Here is a 7,882-nt window from a genome sequence, read left to right on the forward strand (position 1 = left end):
GTTTAGTAACTGGGGATACGTTAGGATTTGTTATCACAAACTGTAGGTTTTGTGGTGGGTGTGTTACATTCCCCAGTTTCTGTGTTGTGGTTTTGTATGTATGTGTGTGTTTCAGGATGGCTTCCTGAAATTCCCCCAAGCACCTGATTGGTCGGCCCCCATTGCTAATTGGAGAGCTGACCACGCCCCCTCGTCAGGACACAGCTGTATCCCATTACAGCCTCCTTCTCCAGCATATAAGCCAGTGTTCTGTTGCTCAGAAGAGAGCTGAGGGTTATATCCTGGGTTGGTTGTTTCTCAGATAGAGCTGAGGGTTATATCCTGGGTTGGTTGTTTCTCAGATAGAGATGAGTGTGTCCTGCGCTGGTTATTGCTGAGAGACAGGTTTTTGATAAGAACTTTGTAGCCGCTGCTTCCACGGTATGTGTGTCCCCATAGGAGGCAGTGTTTTTGATTATTGAAATAGTTTGTATTATTCTGTTTCATTTGTTCCCAGGGGGGAAGGGGAAGGCACCTGGGGAGTGCTTAGGCAAGAGGCACGCAGGCATACATAACCCGTAGTATTCACTGTCTATGCCTACTAGGTCATACCTGGGCGGACCACACCCTGTATTTTGGTTAGTGTACCAGGTGGTGCTAGTTAGGTAAGTAGTGGGTAGGCAGGTAAGGTAGGAGAGGGGGCTTTGACATTTACTTTCTTTGCTTTGGTTCCGTCCAGCCCCTTTTCCCCAAATTTACCGTGTGTAGGAATAAATTCCCTGTAAACGGTAAATTCTCTGCCTTTTGTCATACTTACTCGCACCTACAGTTCCACACCTCTTTCACTCCACGGAGAGTTGCGTTGTAGCAGGGTGTTGCGTTCCCTCTTCCTAGAGGCATACGTAACAAACATGAAGGGCTGTGCACTCTGTATTTGTCTCTGTGAGCTTTGTTAGCATGCATGTGTGTTCATGTAGGAGTGTGTGTGTCAATGAGAACACTGAAAGCTTAAGGTCATGAAATAGGGCAGGGTACATCAGAAGACGATATCACTTTGATCCTAACACGGGGAATTGGAAATAAGTTGTGTGTGTGTGTGTGGTTCATTCATGAGATGGATGGCAGAGTAGATGAGTCAGCATACTGGCTCTATGTGTGTTATGCATGGATGTGCATGTGTGTGTTGGCTAGGGGGCAGTATTTGCGAGGCCGGAAAAAAACGTACCCGATTTCATCTGGTTACTACTCCTGCCCAGTAACTAGAATATGCAATAGAATTAGTAGATTTGGATAGAAAACACTCTGAAGATTCTAAAACTGTTTGAATGGTGTCTGTGAGTATAACAAAACTCATATGGCAGGCAAAAATCTGAGAAGATTCCGTGCAGGAAGTGGAAATCTGATTTGTAGAATCACCTTCAACACTTTGCCTATGAAACACATCGTGAGTTAGGATTCACTAAGGCTTCCACTAGATGTCAACAGTCTTTACAAAGTGGTTTGAGTCTTCTCCGGTAGAAACTGACCGAAAGAGAGGCTTGGAAAGTTGGTCATAGGGGGAGGGCCATTACTACTATGACGCCGGCGCCCGTGGGTAGCCTTTCGTTCCGAAAAGTTTAGTAAGACAATGCAATCGTCCGCCTTGAATATTATTGAAGCTCTGATTGAAAAAGGCCCTTATCTACTAATAATATGCATATTCTAGTTTCTGGGCCAGAGTAGTGACCTGTTTAAATTGGGTACATTTTCATCCGGCCGTGAAAATACTGCCCCCTAGCCCAGACAGGTTAAACAGCTTGGAAAATTCAAAAAAATTACGTCATGGCCTTAGAAGCTTCTGATAGGCTAATTGACATAATTTGAGTCAACTTGGAGGTGTACCTGTGGATGTATTTCAAGGCCTACCTTCAAACTCAGTGCCTCTTTGCTTGACATCATGGGAAAATCAAAAGACATCAGCCACAGCCCCAGAAAAGAATTGTGGACCTCGACAAGTCTGGTTCATCCTTGGGAGCAATTTCCAAACACCTGAAGGTACCACGTTCATCTGTACAAACAATAGTACACAAGTATAAACAACATGGGACCACACAGCCGTCATACCGCTCAGGAAGGAGACGCGTTCTGTCCCCTAGAGATGAACGTACTTTGGTGCGAAAAGTTTAAATCAATCACAGAACAACAGCAAAGGACGTTGTGAAGATGCTGGAGGAAACAGGTACAAGAATCTATATCCACAGTAAAACGAATCCTATATTGACATAACCTGAAAGGCCGCTCAGCAAGGAAGAAGCCACTGCTCCAAAACCACCATAAAAAAGCCAGGCTACAGTTTGGAACTGCACATGGGGACAAAGATCGTAGTTTTTGGAGAACTGTCCCCTGGTCGGATGAAACAAAAATATAACTGTTTGGCCATCATGACCATCGTTATGTTTGGAGGACCATCATTATGTTTGGAGGAAAAAGGGGGAGGCTTACAGGCCAAAGCACAGCATCCCAACCGTGAAGCACGGGGTGGCAGCATCATATTGTGGGGGTGCTTTGCTGCAGGAGGGACTGGTACACTTCACAAAAGGGATGGGAAAATGATGTGGATATATTGAAGCAACATCTCAAGACATCAGTCAGGAAGTTAACGCTTGGTCGCAAATGAATCTTCCAAATGGACAATGACAATAAGCATACTTCCAAAGTTGTGGCAAAATGGCTTAAGGACAACAAAGTCAAGGTATTGGAGTGGCAATCAAAAAGCCCTGACCTCAATCCTATAGAAAATTTGTGATGGCAGAACTGAAAAAGCGTGTGCGAGCAAGGAGGCCTACAAACCTGACTCAGTTACATCAGCTCTGTCCGGAGCAAAGGGCCAAAATTGAACCAACTTATTGTGGGAAGCTTGTGGAAGGCTACCAGAAACATTTGGCCCAAGTTAAACAATGTAAAGGCAATGCTACCAAATACTAATTGAGTGTATATAAACTTCTGACCCACCTGGGAATGTGATGAAATAAATAAAAGCTGAAATAAATCATTCGCTCTACTATTATTCTGACATTTCACATTCTTCAAATAAAGTGGTGATCCAAACTGACCTAAGAAAGGGAATTTTTACTAGGATTAAATGTCAGGAATTGTTAACTAAGTTTAAATGTATTTGGCAAAGGTGTATGTAAACTTCCGACTTCAACTGTAGTTCCTGAATGACAGGAAGCTTGGCCTCGGTGATATACTGGGCCGTACGCACTACCATCTGTAGTGCCTTACGGTCAGATGCCGTGCAGTTTCCATACCAGGCAGTGATGCAACCGGTCAGGATGCTCTCGATGGTACAGCTGTAGGACTTTTTGAGGATCTGGGGACCCATGCCAAATCTTTTCATTTTCTTGAGGGGGAAAAGGTGTTGTCGTGCCCTCTTCACGACTGTGTTAGTGTGTTTGGACAATGATAGTTCATTGGTGTTTTGAACACCAACGAACTTGAACCTCTCGACCCACTCAGCCCCGTCAATGTTATTGGGGGCCTGTTCAGTACGCCTTTTCCTGTAGTCCACGATCAGCTCCTCTGTCTTGCTCACAATGAGGGAGAGGTTGATCTCCTGGCACAACACTGCCAGGTCTCTGACCTCCTCCCTATAGGTTGTCTCATTGTTGTCTGTGATGAAGCCTACAACTGTTGTGTCATCAGCAAACGTAATAATGGTGTTGGAGTCGTGTTTGGCCATGCAGTCGTGGGTGAACAGGGAGTACAGGAGGGGGCTAAGCACCCACCCCTGAGCAGCCCCAGTGTTGAAGATCAGCATGTCAGACATGTTGTTGCCTACCCATACCACCTGGGGGAGGACCGTCAGGAAGTCCAGGATCCAGTTGCAGAGGGAAGTGTTTAGTCCCAGGGTCTTTAGCTTAGTGATGAGCTTCATGGGCACTATGGTGATAAATGCTGAACTGTAGTCAATGAACAGCATTCTCACATAAGTGTTATTTTTGTCCAGGTGGGAAAGGGTGGGAAAGGGAGCATCATCTGTTGGGGCGGTATGAGAATTGGAGTGGGTCTAGGGTATCCGGGATGATGCTGTTGATGTGAGCAATGACCAGCCTTTCAAAGCACTTCATGGCTACTGACGTGAGTGCTATGGGGCTGTAATCATTTAGGCAGGTTACCTTCGCTTCCTTGGGCACAGGGACTGTGGTGGTCTGCTTGAAACATGTAGGTATTACAGACTCGGTCAGGGAGAGGTTGAAAATGTCAGTGAAGACTCTTGCCAGTTGGTCCGCGCATGCTTTGAGTACATGTCCTGGTAATCCGTTTGGCCCCACGGCTTATTGAATGTTGACCTGTTTAAAGGTCTTGCTCACATCGGCTACCGAGAGCGTTATCACTTAGTCATCCGGAACAGCTGGTGCTCTCATGCATGCTTCAGTGTTATTTGCCTCGAAACGAGCAGAAAATGGCATTTAGCTTGTCTGGTAGGCTTGCGTCACTGGGCAGCTTGTGGCTGAGTTTCCCATTGTAGTCCGTAATAATTTAAGTCCTGCCACATCTGATGTGCGTCAGAGCCGGTGTAGTAGGATTCAATCTTAAGCCTGTATTGACGCTTTGTCTGTTTGATGGTCCATCTGAGGGCGTAGAGGGATTTCTTCTAAGCATCCAGATTAGTGTCCCGCTCCTTGAAAGCGGCAGCTCTAGCCATTAGTTCGATGCGGATGTTGCCTGTAATTCATGACTTCTGTTTGGGTTATGTACTTAGGGTCACTGTGGGGACGATGTCATCGATGAACTTGTTGATGAAGCCGATGACTGAGGTGATATACTCCTCAATGCCATTGGATGAATACCAGAACATATACAGTCTGTGCTAGCAAAACAGTCCTGTAGCACAGCGTCCGTGTCATCTGACCACTTCGTTGGGTAAATAGACGGCTACCAATAATATAGACGAGAACTGTCTTGGTAGATAGTGTGATCTACAGCTTATCATAAGGTACTCTACCTCAGGCGAGCAATACCTCAAGACTTCTTTAATATTAGATATTGCACACCAGCTTTTATTTACAAATAGACACACACCCGCCCCTCGTCTTACAGGACTTAGCTTCTCTGTCCTGCCAATACATGGAAAATCATGCCAGCTCTATATTATCCGTGTCGTCATTCAGCCTCGACTCAGTGAAACATAAAATATTACAGTTTTGAATGTCCCGTTGGTAGGATAGGTCTCAATTGTTTAACTTCTTGGGGCTATGTGGGACGTTAGCGTGCCCCCCGTGGCGCACCCTATCAACAGCAGGTGCATTTCAAGAGCGGCAAATTTGAAACCAAATAAATGTCAAAATTCAGATTTCTCAAACATACAACTAACTTACAGCCTTTGAAAGATAAACATCTTCTTAATCTAACCACGTTTACCGATTTCAAAAAGGTTTTGCGGGGAAAGCATAAAGTTAGGTTATGTTAGGAGAGTACATTGACAATAGCTGTGTGTAATGCATTGTCGATTCAAAGACAGGCGTCACCAAAACCATACAATCAGCTAAAATTATGCACTAACCTTTTACAATCTCCATCAGATGACACTCCTAGGACATTATGTTAGACAATGCATGCATTTTTAGTTCTATCAAGTTCATATTTATATCTAAAAACAGCGTTTTACTATGGCGTTGATGTTCAGGAAATCACTTCCCTCCAATACCGGCAGTCAAGTCATGACAACAAAATAATTAATTAATATTAGAAAATATTGCTAAAATATTATATTGTCATTCAAAGAATTATAGATTTACATCTCTTGAACGCAATGGACTTGCCAGATTTAAAATTAACCTTACTGGGAAATCACACTTTGCAATAATCTGAGCACTGCGCCAGAAAAATACGCATTGCGATACAGACTAACCGCCATGTTGGAGAGATCTAAAATCGAAAATACTATGTAAATAATCCATTACCTTTGATTCTCTTCATCAGATGTCACTTCCAAAGAGTCCCAGGTCCATAACGAATGTAGTTTTGTTCAAAAAAGCTCATCATTTATGTCCAAAAACCTCCGTGTTGTAGCACATGACCTAAGCCAGCCGGACTTCACTTCACTTCAAGAACGGAAAAAATATATTTCCGTTCGTTCAAACATGTCAAACGTTGTATCGCATAAATCATTAGGGCCTTTTTTAACGAGAACATGAATAAAATTCAAGGCGGACCATTGGGTTCTCTTTTAAAACGTTTCGGAATGAGAGTACCCACCATCAAATCGCGCGCCAGGTGTCTAATGGGCCATCGCCGTTCCATGACTCTTATTCGGTCAGATCTCAGAGTAGAATACTCAAAACACTTTGTAAAGGCTGGGGACATCTTGTGGAAGCAATAGGAAGTGCCAGAATATTCCTAACCCCCTTTGTTTTTCAATGGCATAGGCTCAAAGTCAATTCAACACATCAGGTATCCACTTCCTGTCAGAATCTGTCTCAGGGTTTTGCCTGCCAAATGAGTTCTGTTATACTCACAGACACCATTCAAACAGTTTTTGAAACTTTAGGGTGTTTTCTATCCAAACCTGAACAATAATATGCATATTCTAGCTTCTGAGTTGGTGTAATAGGCAGTTAAAAATGGGCACATATTTTTCAAAAAATTCTCAATACTGCCCCCTAGCCCTAACAGGATATCATCCATTTTGTTTTCCAATGATTGCACGTTGGCCAATAGAACGGATGGTAGTGGAGGTTTACTCACTCGCCTACACATTCTCAGAAGGCAGCCCGACCTCTGCCTTTTTTTTCTCCTCCGTCTTCACGTAAATGATGGGGATTTGGGCCCGTTCCAAAGTATATCCTTTGCGTCGTACTCGTTACATAAAACATCTTTGTCCAGTTCGAGGTGAGTAATCGCTGTTCTGATGTCCAGAAGTGATTTTTGGGCATAAGATATGGTAACAGCAACATTATCTACAAAATTTGTTACAAAAATAAATTACAAACACGCAAACAAATGAACAAAATAGTACAGTTGGTTAGGAGCCCGCAAAACGGCAGCCATCCGCTCATGCGCCATTAGTTTCATATATATCCCAGGACAAATTAACTAGAAACAGTAAGCTAGCTAGCTAAATTGTCAAAAATGTTTAATAGCTTTCGACCTGTCCCCAAATTAATGCAGTTGGATCAGAGTTAGTTTTGATATTTCAACCTGTGTGTCCTGATCGTGTCTATATGGGTGGACAAAATCAACATGCGCATGCAGTTAAGTGGTGTGGTCAGCAGGTTAGCTATGAAGCCTGCAATTTTTTTCTCTTAAAATGTCTTTGCCATTATTCTAATAGTAGATTTTTTGGGTTTTGTTGTTTTACATATTGTCCAGTAAATACATTTCATTGGCTACCAAACTATTCTCCTTTTTTCATAATTTGAAAAATAATTGTCTTTTAATCTGAAACTTCTCCCTCAGCTGAGAGTTACAACGAGACTAGAACACAGGAAGCAATCAACATCAAATCCCTGGAGGAGATCAGGCAGGAGAAGTCCCAGGGACAGGCTCAAGATCAAGGGGAGCACTATCTCCCTTCAGTCCCTGACACAATCACCTCCACCAAGCCCCCAAAGAGAAGTGTCACTGCCAAACCTGCAACCAGTCTCAAACCTGCAACCAGAGATCCTCCACACCAAGAGGAATCTGGAGGAGGACCTGCAGAAGGGCCAGGGCCCCAGCCTCAGGAAGGCCAAGCAGCAGGCTGTGGAAGCAGCTCCAGGTACCTCCCAGGCCTGGGAACACACCCACCCAGACATGCCCAGGCGGGTGGCCCCTCCTGTCAGAGGAGTGAAGGTGAAAACCCTGGAGGAGATCCGCAGTGAGAAGGCAGCCAGGATGCAGGCCCATGAACAGGAGGCATCCAACAGGAAAAGGCCAGGCT

This window comes from Salmo trutta, chromosome 16, assembly GCF_901001165.1.
Source record: "Salmo trutta chromosome 16, fSalTru1.1, whole genome shotgun sequence".
In the NCBI taxonomy this organism is placed as follows: Eukaryota; Metazoa; Chordata; class Actinopteri; order Salmoniformes; family Salmonidae; genus Salmo; species Salmo trutta.